The sequence below is a fragment of the Manis javanica genome, chromosome 4 (assembly GCF_040802235.1).
Source record: "Manis javanica isolate MJ-LG chromosome 4, MJ_LKY, whole genome shotgun sequence".
NCBI classification, from domain to species: Eukaryota; Metazoa; Chordata; class Mammalia; order Pholidota; family Manidae; genus Manis; species Manis javanica.
This window is the reverse complement of record NC_133159.1, coordinates 168,090,158-168,110,684: the sequence shown is the minus strand read 5'-3', so window position 1 is coordinate 168,110,684 and position 20,527 is coordinate 168,090,158. Positions and strand designations below refer to the sequence as shown.

Below are 20,527 nucleotides of genomic sequence, written 5' to 3'. Positions count from 1 at the left end.
CGCGACCGGAGGCCGTGACCTCCGCATGGGGCTGGGTCTACTTGGCGGAGGGCTCTCTAGGGATGCGCGGCTACCCCGCGAAATTTCGCCCTGGAGTCGTTCTTCCCTGAGGAATCGCTGGTGGACGTGCAGGCTTGGCAAGAAAATGCGAGACGTTATACTTGACCCTCCTTTCAATGCTAGGATCCTCTAACAGGTCCCCCGATTTCCCTCAAGCTGTGAGACAGGAAAGATCTCGAATCACTTTAAGACTTCAGGGTGCCTAGTACCACTATTAGAGCTCGTGGTCAGAAGAATTGAGGAAAATAGCAAACAGGGTAAGGAAAAATAGGGCTTCCAGCTTCTGTAGTCAGTTGTACATGGTGTGTGCATATGGGGGTGGGGGAGAGGATAGGAAATGAGAGAACACGAAGTTTATCAGTCAAATCAAATGGAATATCCAAAGAAAAGTTTTAAAAAGTTTCATAGCCGTCCAGTTTTTGGAATTACACGTACCTGAGCTTATTTGCACAATAGAGATTGTAATACCTAACCCACATATACTTACATTGAAATATTCCAGCCTTACATTTCTATTTCCATAATTACTACAAACTGATACTCAAGACTAGAAGAACATGCTGTCAACATCAGATAAGTTAGTTGAGACTTCCAGGGGAAGAGCGTAACTCCACTTCAAAGAAGAGGAGAGGGCTAATTATTTAAGTGGTGCAGTGCAAGACAGCACACTGGTAACCAGTGATCTTGCAGATTCTTTTCATAGGCAAAACTAGGGGGAGTAATGAGAGATTCTATCTATACCTTTCCCACCTAAGAAACTGGAACAAGTTCTAATCCCTCTCTAATCATAAATAAGAATACTTGAGTGAATCAAAAAGAAAGTAAAGAACTTGTTCTTTATTTGAAGGCAAAATTCTTTTGCCATTCTCATGGTCTTCAAAACATTTTGAACACCTCCTCCTTTCCAACAATTACAAGGATTTCTCTTTTCTCAAGGCCAGCTGTCGGCAGATAACATGGCTGATTTACATTTATTCTTGGCGTCTTGTTCTCTCATCTACAGGCTTTTTCCTCCCCACACCAAACCTAAATGCTCCCAACCAAGCTCACTTTCTGCTTTCACTTGAAAGTTACTCATAGTAGTTCCAATATTTAGAGCCACTTAAAATGCCAACCAACTTGGGGCCTTTTAATGAAATGCGATAAAATATTCCACACTTAACTTTTGCAGTTGTCTTTGCCTCACCTGTAGAACACGTTTTTCTCCAACTTTTTAAGCACTTGAAATAATTTTTCAGAAAACATTTGGAAGAAATGGCTGTGAGTGCTCTGTGGTATACTCCGTACGGAACTGTACCTCAGCGAACACGGCGTTTCAGAGGAGCTAAAGGTCCCTTTGCTGGTGAGTAGGGAGAACTCAGTGGGTGGCGTGGGTTTGAAGCCTGTAAAGGTTAAGAACACTGGATTATTGCCTTGGTGTCAGTCCCTCCCAGGGGTAGTTAATTGTTTCATGCTTTTCTTTCAGTTCCAATCAGTGGAAATTTTGGTCTGTGTGAACATGTGTTCTGGAACCGAAGGGCTGGGGAAGGGGGTATTACGATTAACATGTATAATTAGCATGTAGGGGGGTACATGGGGAGGGCTGTGCAACACAGTGAAGACAAGTAGTGATTCTACAGCATCTTACTATGCTGATGGACAGTGACTGTAATGGGGTGTATGGGGGGGACTTGGTGAAGGGCAGAGCCTAGGAAACAATGTTCTTCATGTAATTGTAGATTAATGACAACAACAACAATTAATGGCTGAGTACCTTTTGCTATACTGTATTCCATCAAGAGTTGCCAATTTATACTGTCACCAACAGTTTGTAACAATGTTATAATGTATTAGTGTACATTCTGGATTTTCCAGGATCAATCTACTTAAAATATTCTGTCCTGTTATGCCATTCTTGCCAATGGGTTTCAGCCCTGGGCAAGTTCGCTATGGATTCAGTGTGACCAAAGAAATTCACAGCAAAACTTTCTTGGGGTGAAAGGGTTTATTACCCAGCTTGTTCTCCGGCGGTAGGTTGAGCACTAGCGTCTCTGCCTCTGCCCAGAGCACTGGGCCTGGCTCTCTATGGAGCGCAGTAATAGCTTATTGCCTACAGGTGTGGAAGCGGCAGCCCAGCAACAGGCCAGTTACATCATCAGGTGTTTTAGGTTCAGTGAGGATCCTGGCCATAGGAACCCCAATTTTCCCACAGCCACTGACTGACCAAAGGAAATATTGCACAAAGTCTAATATTTTGGCATCCAAATTATATCTTTTAGACTGCCTGCTGTCCTAGCAGCCGTACCAAAAATAAATAAACCTCTTTGTCAAACTACAAATCTTGTTCTAGTTAGAAAACATGGTCACTTACCTATAAGATTAGTTTATCACAACATCATAACATTATAAAGAACAGCAAATATATTTACACAGTTTTGAATATTAAAGGTAACAAAATTGCTTCAAGTCTAATTCATTAAACAATTTTGGGAGCCTTCATTATCTTAATTAATTTTTCATGGTATGTTATAATTTTAAATTATAGAATCTACCCATTAAAATGGAACACATGTTTTCCTTTTCTTAAAAGGGGAAAAAATGTAATGGATGATACACACTTAAACATGTTTAAAATACTAGATTTTATGTATATTTTTCAACAAAAAAATTACAGTCAACCCAACTTGTAATATAGTTTCACATGTATTTCTTAAATGCATTAAAGAACAATAACCACAGCAAATATAATGGATGAGATCAGTTCTTTTTAAGAGTAATCTAAGAGATTGGTCTGAAGATGTGTGGCTAAGGAGCCTAAGGAGCACCTGAATTTAATCAAGATTCCCTGGGGGATGATGATATTATTCCCTGAAACTGAAAAGTCATTGTCTTCCACTGCCCCTGGCCTGTTTCACAAATAATAAAAAAAACCTAACGTCACTTACATTAACATGAACTCGGATGCCTATTGCTGGGAGAGCCCTCAGGAATTCACAAGTGCCAGCTTTAGCTTTTCTCCTGCCCAGGCAGTTTTGAGCCAGATGGGGGCAGCAGAGTTCAGCTGTTTGCTAGGCAATAACAGCATGGCATCTATTTACTAAAGTAAGAATTAGGAAAGGGAACCCACATTATGACTTAAACTTTTTTACTAGTCAGAAATCAAAAGATGTCACATTTACGCCACCAAGAAGGCACTAAACAAAAGCAAGAAACTATAATTTTGGTATCTATGAAAAGTAGTTCACAGTGAGCTGTTTCTAATGTAGAAATTTCGTCAAAACCCTTTGAAACCTTTCCGTTTTCTTTTTCTTCCTGTCTCTCTGTCACATTCACTGATATCCGAGAAGGAAGAGAATACAGAACTGTGAAAGGAATTTCTGTTCATGTAGGCATCATATAACCTTAAGTCCTTTGTGGAAAGTAATTCTTGGCAAACATTCCAGGACCATGGTGTAAGTAGAAAAGGTGTCATAAAAGGACTCATTTTTAGTGTCTATTCCAATCAAATCCCCTCAGATCTTCTGCCAGAGGTTTAGCATTTCTTTCCTGTGTTCAAGGGCAATTCCTAAATTATAGGTATCTGTAGCTCTCTCCACCTGCAGTGAGAAAGCAGAAATTTACAGTAGTTACCTTAAAATACCTTGATGGTGGACCACAATTACAGATATCCTGAGTTACGTTACCAGGCTACTGGAAAGTCACTGAGTTTATATATTGGGTAGTGGTACTTGGTGACATTAGTAGTTGATGGACAATCAACATTTATTACTTGGGAATAATGAGATAGCTATTAAAAGAATCTTAAAAACACAACAGATTAAAACAGGGGAAATGTGGGAGGGAGATAGGCTCTGGATACAATAGAAGTGCCAAGGGTGGCACTCAGCCCGGCCTAGGACGGAGAGGGAGAAGACGCTGGGCTGAGTAGGGCCCCTCTGATCAAGCTGAGGGAATGAATGGTGATGGGAAGATGCTCAGGGAGAGGGGACGGCATAAACAAAGGCTCAAAGGCAGTAGGCTCCCTGGAGTTGGCATGGGGTGTTTGATACGTGGCACTTCAATATTGCCGAAGTGTCAGTTTAAAATGGGAGGGAACAAGTGTGAGCAAGTTAGGCAGTGTTGTCTGCTGTCATCAGGCCCTGAGCTGTGACGTCAGTGAGGGTAGGGAGAGCCCTTTCCTCCGTGAAAACCAGGCTGTTGTGAGCCACTGTTCCTGATGGAAGTGAAATAAATGCCTCAGGTGTGGAATAGAAAATGTGGTTGCATAACTCTGCCATCGTTGAGAGGGATGTATTCCCTCTTCAGAAGGACGGTGACATAGCTGGGTCTTCATGGTAGATTGTTAGCAGCTGTGTGGAGAATGGGTTGGGGGAGCAGCTCTGTGGTAGAAATAGGGGGCAAGACCTAGTGAGAGCCCCAGTTAGGGCAGTAGTAATAGGGGACAGATTTGGAAAATCTTCAGGAGAACAAGAGAAGCCAGATTTGGTGACTGGTGGATGTGAGGAAATGAGGAAAACTTGTTAAGGATGGCTCCTAGCTGCCTTGTTTCCGTGACTGGGGAGATGGTGGTATCAACAACTGAGATACAGAATCCCCAAGGAAGAGCCAGTTTGATGCAGATGATGAGTTGGTTTTGGACATCCCAGAACTTTGTTAACATGGAATAAATGTTTACTGAACATATGAACAGATGAGTGTATATAATGAGAAAAGCAGTAGGATGAGGCTAGAAACTAGGAAATACGGAGACTTAAGAGATGGAGAGGAGATAGTAAGGAACACAGTTACAAGGAGAAGTGAAGATGCAGTATTGTAAAGGTCAAGGAAGTAAAAAGTGTCAAGGAAATTTGAGTCAAAGCAGAAGGCAGGTGGCATAAAATAATACACCTCAGTCTGTCTCTGTGGAGCACAAATGTTGCTATGAAGGCAGGGCTGAGAATTAGACAGGCAGCATAGAGTTGTGCTTAAAAGTGATACTGGTGCCAAGTTGCTCATGTTTATAATCCTGGCTCTGTTACTTTCTAGCTATGTGTCTTAGGGCAAGTCACTTAACCTCTCTGTGCACATCTGTAAAATGACACAGAATGATAACAATGCCTGCCTCAGAGGATGGCTGTGGTAAGTGGATGAATTGGTACCTGCAGAGCACTTGTAGAGTAAGTATAGAGCACAGTGCCAGGTACCTATGAAGTGCACTTGAACTACTAAGATTATTATTATTCTTTCAGCTCTATAATCAAGATGCTTTCACTCATGATGATACTATGGGTAAAAATGAGAAATGATCTTGTCTTATTTTAAAGACAGAGCAGGAAAAAATCTCATTTTTATGTTTGTAGCATTGAAGTGGAAAATACTTTTGTCAGTGTTCTCTGGAAAGGCATTTAACAGTGGATACTCACGTGCTGCTTAATAGCAGCTACACCGGTCACTGTCCAGTTCTGCTTTTTCTTGAGTATTTGATCAATGGCAAGGATGGCAGTTGGATAGCCTGAGGCAGGGCCAATGGGCTTTACATTTGCTGCCTTTATGCACATTTGAAAAAGAAGGTTAGTTATATATTTTAGTTTGAATTATATAAGAAAGACATTAAACAGAAGTATATTGTATTATGAAAGCATTTGTATATGATTTATAAGGTTTATTGCTAAATCACTTGCCAGTTGTTTTGTGGCACGTGGATCTACAGTGCCATTTAGCAAATACTCTTTCTTAATGATGACGCCTACTCATAGGAGTAAGTACAGACCAGAAGACGGTTCATGTTTGGAGTGGATATGGAGGGTAGGAAGGAACCAACTCCATCCTCACCCAAACTTCCCAAACCATCACAAAGACTGAAATGTGCCCTCCACACAGTACAACTCATGTTACTTCAAATTTCTCATGGGGAACTGGCCATCTATTATCCCTCTTGCTGGGCTGCTGAACAATGCTGATGGAATCATGTAAACACAAGTGCTTTCTTCAAAAATGTGTGTCTCCCAATCTCATCAAAGCCCTTGGTATAGCTCAGTATTACTTTTCTTCATTTGCTGTTAACAGCCGTATGGTCCTTACGGTGGCTCCTGGAAAACCAGACCTTCAAACTCCGTCAGCTAAATCTTGGCTCTTCAAAGTTACCTAATATGAATTAACTCTTTTTTCCACCTTAGGGTTTCTCCATTCTTAAATGTTTTCCCCCGCTCCTTCCTTCTTATATATGAGAGTTTTTCCTAATTTCCAATGCCAAAGTCTTCCCCACATCTTTGTTTATTTGCCTCCTGGACCTTTTACCTTCAATTCTCCTCTGTCCAGGGCTGGCATCATCGGGGAGTGACCTGGACAATCAAGAAGAACCCTGAGTTTGGGTTACTGTTTTGCTGTTGCTATCTTTAAATCTGTAACTGTTCTGGACAAGGGGCCCCACTTTTTCATTTTGTGCTAGGCCCCCAAATTGTGTAGCCAGTCCAGCAGTCCTGCTCTCCTTAATCTTCAATTTCTCTTTTCCTTGAGTGGTTTACAGCTTTCGTTGCATGTTGGTACTTAAGAAAATATTGAGGCCTGGGCGCCATCCTGAGATCTGATTTAATTGGATAAGGTGGGGGCCTGGGTATAGAGTCTTTAAAAGCTTTCTCTGGTGATTCCATTGAGCAGCCAAGACTGAGAACAACAGCTCTAGGGCTCCTTCCTTCTGGCGACAAATGTGCTCAAGTCTTTTGCATCCTGAAACCATTTTGTCTAGACTCTGATTCTGTATCAGCCTATAGTTTCATATCTCTCTTCCTTAATAGTTAAAATTTTTTGTAAGAGGAGTTGATATTTTTTGTTTGGCTTTGTTCATCAGTTTCTGGAGATGCATGATAAGAAAAATCTCCCACTGAGATTATGGATTTGCCTATTTGTTTAGCAGCCATTCTTCCTTTATTTTAGCATGTATAACATCTTAAAAAGTTTAAACTTAATCCTTATAATTCTGTTAATTATTACCTTCTCTCTCAATTTGCTAGGTGCATACAGGTTAGGATGGCTATGTCTTCCTCATGATTTTAAAAATCATTAAGTAGCATCTTTATCTTTAGTTATATTTTCCTTAAATTTTACTTTTCCCATATTAATATATTGATACCAGCTTAGTTCAATTTGGATTTGCCTGATATATTGTTTTCTGTCCCCTTACTTTCAAGTTTTCTTTGTTACATTTTAGGTATGTCTCCTTTAAAGAACATACCTGAAAATTATTAAAATTCAGTCTCAGAATCCTTTTCTTTAAACTTGAAACATGACCCATTGTCTTTCCTTCCTTTTAATTCTTGTTTTTTAGACTGGTATGTTTAATCTCTTATTGTGATTACTGTTATATCTCTATTTTTCTGCCTATTTTGTTTTACATTTTCTATTATCCCATGTTTTCTTTCTTCTTATATTTTTCTTCTGTTGGTTTGACAGTTACTCATTTTAATGATATTCATTACATTATTCATTATTTGATTTAGTCATTATCCTCACATTTTAACACTCATAATTAATGTAATGAATTATGGATTTAACCAATATCATAAATCTCTACCCAAACAACAAAAAGAACTTAGAAAGCTCAATTCTGACCACCACCCTCCTCATCTTCCATTTTACTGTGGTGTAGTATTTTAGTTCTTATTGTTTAATACTCCTCAAACCAGTAATTCTTCTTTTTTATTTCAATTTTCTGAGGGTAAAACATGCACATGGTTCAAAATTCAAAAAGTATGATGAGTATATACTGTGATCTTTCTGCCACTTCTGTCTCCCAATCCCCTAGTTTCCCTTTCTACAGGCAACCAATGTTATTTTTTTCTTGGATTTCCTTACAGGAGATTTTACAAGAAAAAAAAATGTGCATTTCATATTTTTCTTCCTTTTTACACAAATGGTAGTGTACATTTTTTGTATTTTCTTTGGCCATCTGGAGCTCTTCCACATCATCACACAAAGTTTCTTAAGCCATTATAATGGCTGTAGAATGTTTCATTGTTTGGATGAAGCATAATTTAACTTGTCTCCTAGTCATGGTTTAGTTTTCCCCCTGATCTTTTGCTAGTATAGATAACCTTGTAATGAATTCCCCTGTATGGGTGGTATTTGGAATATGTGCAAGATAACTGTGTATCCTAGACAGTTTCCTAGGAGTGGAATTGGGAGGTCATGAAGGTGGCAGAATATGCCACCCTAAAATATGTGACTTTGGCCTAAGGATTATTTTGAGCTGAAGGCACTTGAAAAATAGCAGGTGTATGAAGGGCACTCTGATCTCTCCGTTTTCTACCTGAATGCGGGAGATAGAATCTTGCCCCTTATGGAAGATGTCTTCACTATACTAGGAGGAAAGTAACATTGTTAGCACTAAGGATGAAAGAGTCAAGGCTGAGAGAAACAAACCTTGTTAAACTACCCCTTATCTTCCTAGTCACTTCTCCACGAAATTAAGTATCCTAGCCCAAATCCCTTTGCCTAGACACATTTTAACAATTTACTACTCTTTGTCCAATTCAGTATATAAGTGTTCAATTCTAACTACTTCTTTGTGTTTTCATTCTCTTGTGGGGATTCCCATGCACATGTGCAGCTTAACAAAACGCATATGCTTTTCTCCTGTTGAAGTATTTTATGTCAATTTAATTCTCAGGCCCAGCCAAAGACCCTAAGAAGGTAGAGGAGAAATTAGTCTTCACCTATAATCAAAAGGTGTGAGATCTGTCATGTTGGTAGATATTGCCAAATTTCTTCTGTAGAGGATGAACCAATTTAAACTCCCATCTGCAATTTATGAGTGCCCCATGGATTCTGCAACTTTTTGATCTTGGTCAATCTAATATGGAAAGATAATTATCTCAGGGCAGTTTTAATTTGGATGTTTTATGAAAAGTGAGCTTAAATATCTTTTCACGTTTCTAAGAGCTGTCTTTTCCTATTCTTTGCCAATTTTTATATGGGTTAGCTTTTTAAGAATCAATTTGAAGCTCTTTGATGTATCAGAGAAGGTAGCTCTTTGTGTTATGAGTTGAAAGTGTGATTCTTTTTTTTTTGGTCATGTAGAGATTTTTGATCTTGAAGTAGTTGGATTAATATCTTTCTATTAAAAAATACTTTTGTGTCATAGTTAGGAAGGCCTTCCCCAGAGTTTATTTCAGTCTTTTAAAGATTTCTTTTCCCCTTTCCCGTTTTACATCTATATCTTTGATCTATTTGTGATTTTAATAAGGTATGAATTATGAATCTTTTTTTCTCAGATGAATGCCTAGTACTCTATTCAACAACCTATCTTTTCCCTGTTGTGTTGAAATTTTCCATTTTTCTTAAATTAAAATTCTCTTTCTTTATCTATATTTGGACTTTCTCTTTTGTTCTTTGGATCTATTAAAATGCTAATAGAACAAACTATTTTAATTATTGGAACTTTTACTAAATATGCCTTAATTTTAATATTGTTAGTCCCTGTCCTTATTATGTCTTTCTTTCAGACTGTTCTGACCGTTCTTGCTTATTTATTTTTTGTATGAAACAGATCGTTTAGTTTTAAAAATCCTTTGGGTAAATTTCTAAAACCACATTAACATTATAGATCAAGCAAGAAAGAACAGTACCTTTATGATGTCAAAAATTCTTAATCTGGGGCATGATCTACGTTTCTGTTTGTATACATTTTCTTCAGGGTCCTTCAGGAGCATATTAACATTTTCTTCCTATAGATATTTAACATTTTCTAAGTAATCTTCAGGTATTTTTTATCTCTTCTATTATGACTTTAAAAGAGGTAATTTTATCTTCTTATATCTTCTAACTTGTTATAACTGGTTGTTGTTTGTGGCATTATTATTATTTTTACAGTCAATTCTTATCAATTAAATTCTTGTTTTCCATTTTATGTGTTTACCATTTATTAATATTTTTTAATATTACTCAAAAATAGTACTAAAAATATTCAAATGACTGTTCCAGTGACTACTAAGTATTTGGGATTGCATTATTGAACAATACAGGGTACCTGCCTCATGGTGCGTATATTCCACTTTGGAGACATACAAATAAGCAAATAGGTATGTGATGTAATGTTCTATAGTAATACATCCTGTGTAGAAACATTAAGCAGGGTACATAAGGGATAATGGACGATGTTATTTTAGACTAGGTGGTAGGCAGAAGGCTTCTCTGAGGAGATATCATTTGAGCAGAGGCCTTGAAGCAAGGAAGTAAATCATGCAAAAATCAAGGGAAACAGCATTTCTAGGCACAGGTAATAGCAAATATAAAGGCATTGAAGTGAGAAGTATTATACTTTGTCTGTTTAAGGAAGAGCAAAGCCAGTGTACTACCTTTTTGCATCTCACTTCCTTTTCAGTTTAGTTTCCTTCTTTCTAAAATGTACCCTTCAATAGTTATTTTAGCAAAGGTCTAAGTGGTAAACTTCCATTTTCTTTGTTTGAAAGTATATGTGCCCTCACTCTTAAGTGATAGTTTAGCTGGGAATTATATTCTAAATTGGGGATATTATTTCATCTTCTGGCCTGTATTTTTGTGGACACAAAGTTTGCTGATAAGTCTACTTTTTGTTGGGTTGTGGACTTGGTTCTTTCGTCCCGTGGTGTCTGGCCTAACCATGATCTATGCCAGTTGAAGTTCTGTACCAAAATGCAGCTTCTGGTTCCTGAGTTGGTGGGACAGCAACAGGAGGTAGGACCAGAGGGCCTCTTCATTGTTATTCTTATATTCCCCACCCCTAGCGCCAAGCCTTGGATTGTATATTTTTTCAGTAAGTTTAGGTATTTGTTGAAATTAAATGAAATATATATACCCAAGCTTAAATTTAGGAACATGGCTATAGAATCTGGTTTAAAATCTAATGATTGAAAAATCTGATTATAAAGTATGTTACTAGTTCTGTTAAGTTAAAACATAAAAACTGGAGTATTTAAATAAACTGATGTAACATAATTTAAATCTCACCTGTTTTCCAGTCTCTTTTTTTATTTTTTATTATTTTGTTATCATTAATCTACAATTACATGAAGAACATTGTTTACTAGGGTCCCCCCATCACCAAGTCCCCCCGACAAACCACAGTACAGTCACTGTCCATCAGCATAGTAAGATGTTGTAGAATCACTACTTGTCTTCTCTGTGGTGCACAGCCCTCCCCATGACCCCCCCACACACATTATACATGCTAATCGTAATACCCCCTTTTTTTTCCCTGCCCTTATCCCTCCCTTTCCTCCCATCCTCCCCAGTCCCTTTCCCTTTGGTAACTATTAGTCCATTCTTGGGTTCTGTGATTCTGCTACTGTTTTGTTCCTTCAGTTTTTCTTTGTTCTTATATTCCACATATGAGTGAAATCATTTGGTATTTGTCTTTCTCCGCCTGGCTTATTTCACTGAGCATAATACCATCTAGCTCCATCCATGTTGTTATAAATGGTAGGATTTGTTTTCTTTTTATGGCTGAATAATATTCCATTGTGTATATGTGCCACATCTTCTTTATCCATTCATCTACTGATGGACATTTAGGTTGCTTCCACTTCTTGGTAATTGTAAATAGTGCTGCGATAAACATAGGGGTGCATCTGTTTTTTTCAAACTGGGCTGCTGCATTCTTAGGGTAAATTCCTAGAAGTGGAATTCCTGGGTCAGATGGTATTTCTATTTTGAGCTTTTTGAGGAACCTCCATACTGCTTTCCACAATGGTTGAACTAATTTACATTCCCACCAGCAGTGTAGGAGGGTTCCCCTTTCTCCACAACCTTGCCAACATGTGTTGTTGTTTGTCTTTTGGATGGCAGCCATCCTTACTGGTGTGAGGTGATATCTCATTGTGGTTTTAATTTGCATTTCTCTGATAACTAGTGACGTGGAGCATCTTTTCATGTGTCTGTTGGCCATCTGGATTTCTTCTTTGGAGAACTATCTATTCAGCTCCTCTGCCCACTTTTTAATTGGATTATTTGCTTATTGTTTGTTGAGGTGTATGAACTCTTTATATATTTTGGATGTCAAGCCTTTATCAGATCTGTCATTTATGAATATATTCTCCCATACTGTAGGGTACCTTTTTGTTCTATTGATGGTATTCTTTGCTGTACAGAAGCTTTTCAGCTTGATGTAGTCTTACTTGTTCATTTTTGCTTTTGTTTCCCTTGCCTGGGGAGATATGTTCATAAAGAAGTCGCTCATGTTTATGTCCAAGAGATTTTTGCCTATGTTTTTTTCTAAGAGTTTTATGGTTTCATGACTTACATTCAGATCTTTGATCCATTTCGAATTTACTTTTGTGTATGGGGTTAGACAGTGATCCAGTTTCATTCTCTTACATGTAGCTGTCCAGTTTCGCCAGCACCATCTGTTGAAGAGGCTGTCATTTCCCTATTGTATGTCCATGGCTCCTTTATCATATATTAATTGACCATATATGTTTGGGTTAATGTCTGGAGTCTCTCTATTCTGTTCCACTGGTCTGTGGCTCTGTTCTTGTGCCAGTACCAAATTGTCTTGATTACTGTGGCTTTGTAGTACAGCTTGAAGTTGGGGAGCATGATCCCCCCCCACTTTATTCTTCCTTCTCAGGATTGCTTTGGCTATTCGGGGCCTTTGGTGTTTCAATATGAATTTTTGAACTATTTAGTTCCAGTTCATTGAAGAATGTTGTTGGTAATTTGATAGGGATTGCACCAAATCTGTATATTGCTTTGGGCAGGATGGCCATTTTGACGATATTAATTCTTCCTAGCCAAGAGCATAGGATGAGTTTCCATTTGCTAGTGTCCTCTTTAATTTCTCTTAAGAGTGTCTTATAGTTTTCAGGGTATAGGTCTTTCACTTCCTTGGTCAGTTTTATTCCTAGGTATTTTATTCTTTTTGATGCAATTGTGAATGGAATTGTTTTCCTGATTTCTCTTTCTATTGGTTCATTGTTAGTGTATAGGAGAGCCACAGATTTCAGTGTGTTAATTTTGTATCTCGCAACTTTGCTGAATTCTGATATTAGTTCTAGTAGTTTTGCCGTGGAGTCTTTAGGATTTTTTATGTACAATATCATGTCATCTGCAAACAGTGATAGTTTAACCTCTTCTTTACCAATCTGGATTCCTTGTATTTCTTTGTTTTGTCTAATTGCTGTGGCTAGGACCTCCAGTACTATGTTGAATAACAGTGGGGAGAGTGGGCATCTGTGTCTTTTACCTGATCTCAGAGGAAAAGCTTTCAGCTTCCACTGTTCAGTATGATGTTGGCTGTGGGTTTATCATATATGGCCTTTATTATGTTGAGGTACTTGCCCTCTATACCCATTTTGTTGAGAGTTTTTATCATGAAATGGATGTTGAATTTTGTCAAATGTTTTTTTCAGCATCTATGGAAATGATCATGTGGTTTTTGTCCTTCTTTTTGTTGACGTGGTGGATGGTGTTGATGGATTTTCGAATTTGTACCATCCTTGCATCCCTGTCGTAAGTCCAACTTGATCATGATGGATTATCTTTTTGATGTATATTTGAATTCAGTTTGCTAATATTTTGTTTAGTATTTTTGCATCTATGTTCATCAGGGATATTGGTCTGTAATTTTCCTTTTTTTTGTGGTATCTTTGCCTGGTTTTGGTATTAGAGTGATGCTGGCCTCATAGAATGACTTTGGAAGTATGCCATCCTCTTCTATTTTTTGGAAAACTTAAAGGAGAATGGGTATTAGGTCTTCACTAAATGTTTGATAAAATTCAGTGGTGAAGCCATCTGGTCCAGTTGTTTTGTTCTTAGGTAGGTTTTTGATTACCAGTTCAATTTCTTGCTGGTATTTGGTCTGTTCAGATTTTCTGTTTCTTCCTTGGTCAGCCTTGGAAGGTTGTATTTTTCCAGAAAGTTGTCCCTTTCTTCTAGGTTATCCAGTTTGTTAGCATATAATTTTTCATAGTATTCTCTAATAATTCTTTGTATTTCTGTGGAGTCCATAGTGATTTTTTCTTTCTCATTTCTGATTCTCTTTATGTGTGTAGACTCTCTTTTTTTCTTGATAAGTCTGGCTAGGGGGTTATCTGTTTGTTTATTTTCTCGAAGAACCAGCTCTTGCTTTCATTGATTCTTTCTATTGTTTTATTCTTCTTATTTTATTTATTTCTTCTCTAATCTTTATTATGTCCCTCCTTCTGCTTATTTTGGGCCTCATTTGCTGTTCTTTTTCTAGTTTCATTAACTGTGAGTTTAGACTGCTTATATTTCTTGACATAGGCCTGTATTGCAATATACTTTTCTCTTAGCATAGCCTTGGCTGCGTCCCACAGATTTTACGGTGTTGAATTATTGTTGTCATTTGTCTCCATATATTGCTTGATCTCTGTTTTTATTTGGCCATTGATCCATTGGTTATTTAGGAGCATGTTGTGAAGCCTCCATGTGTTTGTGGGATTTTTCATTTTCTTTGCGTAATTTATTTCTGGTTTCATAGCTTTGTGATCTGAGAAACTGGTTGGCACAATTTCAATATTTTTGAATTTACTGAAGCGCTTTTTGTGGCCTAGTATATGATCTATTCTTGAAAGTGTTCCATGTGCACTTGAGAAGAATGTGCATTCTGTTGCTTTTGGGAGGAGAGTTCTGTAGATGTCTGTTAGGTGCATCTGTTCTATTGTGTTGTTCAGTGCCTCTGTCTCCTTACTTCTCTTCTGTCTGGTTGATCTGTCCTTCACAGTGAGTGGAGTGTTGAAGTCTCCTAGAATGAATGCATTGCATTCTATTTCCCCTTTTAATTCTGTTAGTATTTGTTTCACATATGTGGGTGCTCCTGTGTTGGGAGCATTGATATTTATAATGGTTATATCTTCTTGTTGGATTGACCCCTTATCATTATGTAATGTCCTTCTTTGTCTCTTGTTACTTTCTGTGTTTTGAAGTCTATTTCGTCTGATACAAGTATTGCAACTCCTGCTTTTTTCTCTCTGTTAGTTGCATGAAATATCTTTTTCCATCCCTTCACTTTTAGTCTGTGTATGTCTTTGGGTTTAAAGTGAGTCTCTTGCAGGCAGCATATAGATGGGTCTTGTTTTCTTATCCATTCAGTGACTCTCTGTCTTTTACTTGGTGCATTCAGTCCATTTACATTAAGGGTGATTATCGATAGGTATGTACTTATTGCCATTGCAGGTTTTAGATTCCTGGTTACCAAAGGTTCAAGGTTAATTTCCTTACTATCTAAGAGTCGAACTTAATTAATATGCTGTTACAAACACAATCTAAAGGTTCTTTTCTTTTTCTCCTTTTTCTTCCTCCTCCATTCTGTATATATAAGGTGTCATATTCTTTACTCTTTGTTTATCCCTTGATTGACTTTGGGGACAGTTGATTTAATTTTGCATTTGCTTAGTATTTAGCTGTTCTACTTTCTTTACTGTAGTTTCATTTCCTCTGGTGACAGCTATTAAACCTTTGGAACACTTCCATCTATAGCAGTCCCTCCAGAAGAGACTGTAGAGATGGCTTGTGGGAGGTAAATTCTCTCAGCTTTTGCTTATCTGGAAATTGTTTAATACCTCCTTCAAATTTAAATGATAATCTTGCTGGATAAAGTAATCTTGGTTCCAGGCCCTTCTGCTTCATTGCATTAAATGCATCATGCCACTCCCTTCTGGACTGTAAGATTTCTGCTGAGAGGTCTGATGTTAGCCTGACCGGCTTTCCTTTGTACTTGATCTTATTTCTTTCTCTGGCTGCTTTTAATGGTCTGTCCTTATCCTCGATCTCTGCCAATTTTATTACTATATGTCCTGGTGTTGTCTTCCTTGGGTCCCTTGTGTTGGGAGATCTGTGGATCTCCATGGCCTCAGAGACTATCTCCTTCCCCAGACTGGGGAAGTTTTCAGCATATACCTCCTCAAAGACACTTTCTGTTCCTTTCTCTCTCTCTTCTTCTTCTGGTACCCCTATAATGTGAATATCGTTTTGTTTGGATTGGTCACACAGTTCTCTCAATATTCTTTCATTCTTAGAAATCCTTTTTCTCTCTGTGCCTCAGCTTCTTTGTATTCCTCTTCTCTAGTTTCTATTTCATTTATCATCTCCTCCACTGTATCCAGCCTGCTTTTAATACCCTCCCTCGTGCTCTTCAGCGATTGTATCTCCGATCTGAATTCATTCCTGAGTTCTTGGATATCTTTTCGTATCTCCATTAGCGTGTTGATCACTTTTATTTTGCACTCCCTCTCAGGAAGAGTCTTAAGTTCCACGTAATTTAAATCTTTCTCCGGAGTTATATTAATTTTACTCTGGACCGGGTTCCTTTGACGTTTCATATTTGTATATGGCGCCCTCTAGTGTCCAGAAGTTCTATTCTGGAGCTGCTCAGACCCTGAACCAATGTCAGGGGTCACAGGGAAGAGGTATTGGTGCCTGGGGGGAGGAAAGAGCTGTTCCCCGCTTTTGGGCTGCTGTGCCTGTCTCCACTGCCTTAACCAGTGGGCCAAGCACACAGGTTTAAGATTTTGTCCCAGAGCAGCCGGATATGGATCCCTGCTTTCCACAAGCAGCTGGAATCTCCATCTCTCCAGGAATTCTGCCTGTATTAACTTTCCAACCTGGTAGTCATGCAAGTATCATGAAAGCACCATGAAATGTAGGTTTGTGCTCCCAGAGCAGATCTCTGCAGCCAGATATTCAGCAGACCCAGGCTTCCACTCCCTCCCTGCTCTGTTTCTCTTCCTACCGCCAGTGAGGTGGGGTGGGAGAAGGGCTTGGGTCCCACCTGGCCACAGCTTTGGTACGTTACCCTGTTCCGTGACATCTGCTCTTTTCTCCAGGTGCATGCAGTCTGGCACCGTCCCCTTTCCTATCGTTTTCTCAGGATTAGTTGCGCCAACTATATTTTCTAACTGTATCCAGTTTTAGGAAGAAGCCTCTGTCTCTCCTCTCACACCCCCACCTTTAATCCTCCCTTCACGGGAGTCTTCTAGTGGCATTTTAGTGTGGCTGTCCCATGCCTGCCTTTGGCCAGGGTGGCTGCCCAACACAACAGGAAAGTAAGAGTAACTTACCACCACTCTATCTGAGTCATGGCTCCAAAGTATGTTGGGAAGGCACAAACTCAGCTCGGTGTGGCAAAGGAATCGCAGTGACCTGTGAAACCAAGGTCAAGAAAGCAAAGTAAGTTGGCATACACTCTGTAAAGAGAGCTTGAACGTATCGGATCTCTGCCCACTTATTCAGCTGTTTGCAGAGAAGGTCAAGCTGCATGAGGGCGTTAGGGTAAAGAGTTCCATCAAGTGGCCACTGCTCCTGGTCCTCTTGTTGGCACTGGGGCCAAGCTATGCTGCAGAAGAATCAGTCTTTTCTTTTGGAGTGTCTCTGGATCTATTTGGGACAAAGGCATGGTAGCTGAAATAGACTCCCGGTTGCCCCTGTTGGAAGAGCCGAATAGGTTAGAGAGCCTGGCATCTGGCATCCCAGGGTCAATCCCAGAGGTCTCAGTGTCCCAAGACCTGGAAATCTATTCCTGTTTTTGGACATCTCTGATAACAGGACAGAGGACTAGAGTCCTGAGGCACCCTGTCCTCGGACGTCTCTGATAACAGGACAGAGGCCCAGAGCCCTGTGGCAGCTTCCTAGTTTAGGCCTTAGGGGGCTTACCGTGATCTGAGGTGATCCCAAAGAGATGGAGACAGTGGAAAGAGAAGCTGGTAGAAGATCTCCGTTGGAGCCAAAAGGAGGCTCAACCAAACGGAAGCTGGAAAAGAGAGAAATGTTGGATAGCCAAAAAAACCTATGCGGGACGTGGCCAGGGGTTGGACTTGGGCGTGATTTACTGTGCGCCTACTTATGCAGATATTGTCTTGCAGGTGGTGGGGAAGCCTAGAGCTTCTGTCCCCAATCTGCAACCACCTTATCCTGTCATGGGAGTCTTTTTTTTTCATTTTTTTTTAATTATTTAGTAAGGCATGATTGATATACACTCTTATGAAGGTTTCACATGATAAAACAATGTGGTTAGTACATTTACCCATATTAACAAGTCCCCACCCATGCCCCAATGCAGTCACTGTCCATCAGTGCAGCAAGTTGCCAGAGATCCACTGTGTACCTTCTCTGGGATACACTGTTCTCCCTGTGATCCCCCACACCATGTGTACTAAACATAATACCCCCAAGTCCCCTTTTCCCTCCCTCCTGACCCACCCTCCCACACCCCTCCCCTTTGGTAACCACTAGTTCATTCTTGGAGTCTCTGAGTCTGCTGCCATTTTGTTCCTTCAGTTTTGATCCATTGTGATACTCCACAAATGAGGGAAATCATTTGGCATTTGTCTTTCTCCGCCTGGCTTATTCCATTGAACATAATGTCCTCCAGCTTCCATTTATGTTGTTGCAAATGGTAGGATTTGTTTTTCTTATGGCTGAATAGTATTCCATTGTATATATGTACCACATCTTCTTTATCCATTCATCTAATGATGGACACTTAGGTTGCTTTCATATCTTGGCTATTGTAAAAAGTGCTGCGATGAACATAGGGGTGAATATATCTCTTTGAATCTGAGAGGTTGTATTCTTTCTGTATATTCCAAGAAGTGGGATTCCGGGTCAAATGGTATTCCTATTTTTAGATTTTTGAGGAACCTCCATATTGCTTTCCACAATGGTTGAACTAGCTTACATTCCCACCAGCAATGTAGGAGGGTTGCCCTTTCTCTGCATCCTCGCCAACATTTGCTGTTCTTAGTCTTTCCAATGCTGGCCATCCTTACTGGTGTGAGGTGATATCTCATTGTGGTTTTAATTTGCATTTCCCTGATGATTAGTGATGTGGAGCATCTTTCAATGTGTCTGTTGGCCATTTGAATTTCTTCTTTGGAGAACTGTCTCTTCATATCCTCTGCCCATTTGTTAATCGGGTTATTTGCTTTTTGGGTGTTGAGGTGTGTAAGTTCTTTATATATTTGGGGTGTTAACCCCTTGTCAGATATGTCACTTACAAATATATTCTCCCATACTGTAGGATGCCTTTTTGTTTTGTTGATGATGTCCTTTGCCGTACAAAAACTTTTTAGTTTGATGTAGTCCCATGAGTTCATTTTTGCTTTTGTTTCCCTTTCTCAAGGAGATGGGTTCAGGAAGAAGCTGCTCATGCTTATATTCAGGAGATGTTTGCCTTTGTTGTATTCTAAGAGTTTTATGGTTTCATGACTTACATTCAAGTCTTTAATCCATTTTGAGTTTACTTTTGTGTATGGGGTTAAACAACAATCCAGTTTTATTCTCTTGCAAGTGTAAGGTTGGAGGTACCGGAGGGAGGAAAGCGAGGACAGTGCAAGTGAAACAAAGGCAGCACCAAATAGCTCTGTGCCATATAAGGAAAGAATGGACAGCTCTTCCTGGATTACAGTCCTGTGACATGCCGACAAACCCTGGATGCAGATCCCCTCCGTCCGGAAGGAGGAGACCTCTGGCTGCCCATCACCTGACCCTGAGCCAATAAAAATTCCCCACATACCCCTGGCACGGCCCACTTCCCCCTCCCTTCTCTGTGCTTACAAAAACTCCCTGCCTGTCTGGTTGGGCGCAACTTCTCCAGCCTGTGTCTGTGCAGACTGGTGAACCTCGCCCGGGATTGCGCTCAAATAAACTGCCTGGCTTTTTGTTGCCTCTCGTCGCCTGCTCATTTCGGTTAGAATTTATCTTATATTTGGTGCCAAAACCTGGGAAGGAGCATGAGCACGGGGCCCCGACCGGCCATCGGCAGCCCTGCCCCATCCTTCCCCGACCTGGGACCTGTGTGGACTATTTTCCGGTGAGTCCCTCAGATTACCATGGTCTGTTTCCCTTCCTAACTCCTTTTCACCTGGTATGTTCGAAATCTTAGCTATTTCCAGGTTGGGGCATCCAGCCCCTGGACATCCAGCCCATCCATCCTCTGAGGGCATCTAGCCCGCCCCTGGCCCTGCGGTGTGGGAGACATCCTTCACCCAGCCTCCCAGGACGTCTCCGCTTACTTGGCACACTTTCAACACTGGGTGCCCCTCTCAGCGGAATTAGTTGGGGGTGGGGGTGGCGCAGACATGGGGAACCAGCCCTCAAAAGAAGAGGCTCAGAACCTGCTGCGGTGTCTCATTTCTAACTTAGCTACTCTATATTTGTCCCGGGAAGTTCGCAACCGGAAGCTAGTCTTCCTTTGCTCTCAGGCCTGGCCTCAGTATCCCTTGGACAACCAATCTCGCTGGCCCCCTGAGGGAACTATTTTGGCCTCCTCACTGACTTGACTAATTATTGCCACCAGAGCGGGAGGTGGGGTCAAATCCCGTATGTTCAGGCTTTTTGGACTTTGCACGCCCGCCCAGATCTGTGTGTTAAGTGTACTCCTTCCCAAGTTTTGTTGGCCCAGGCCTCTGCCAAGGACTGCCGATCTCTACCACTCCTATTACTGGGAGGCTCTTCTCTGAAGGACTCAGTGGAGGATCTCGGCTACCACCCATCCTGCTCCTCCAGGCCCACTGTGGGG

At 40.1% G+C, this 20,527-nt stretch overlaps 2 long non-coding RNA genes across 8 annotated transcripts in view; one reads left to right on the top strand and one right to left on the bottom strand.

Annotated features, from left to right (window-relative positions):
- Positions 1 to 26: 26 nt before the first annotated feature.
- On the top strand, positions 27 to 20,155 carry LOC140849180 (uncharacterized). Its single transcript, XR_012130833.1, has 3 exons — positions 27 to 317; positions 1,299 to 1,402; positions 19,298 to 20,155. It is a non-coding gene; the product is annotated as an uncharacterized lncRNA (long non-coding RNA).
- The window catches only part of LOC140849179 (uncharacterized), a 42,644-nt gene continuing 23,427 nt past the window's right edge, over positions 1,311 to 20,527 (bottom strand). For 6 of the 7 annotated variants that reach the window (XR_012130829.1, XR_012130832.1, XR_012130831.1 and 3 more), the window contains exons 3-6: positions 17,662 to 17,758; positions 17,070 to 17,151; positions 5,442 to 5,564; positions 2,663 to 3,635 (exon numbers count right to left, since the gene is read on the bottom strand). This is a non-coding gene — a long non-coding RNA (uncharacterized lncRNA). Of the gene's footprint in view, positions 1,443 to 2,662; positions 3,636 to 5,441; positions 5,565 to 17,069; positions 17,152 to 17,661; positions 17,759 to 20,527 lie in introns of those variants that run through there. The other variant, XR_012130830.1, reaches the window with a different exon arrangement.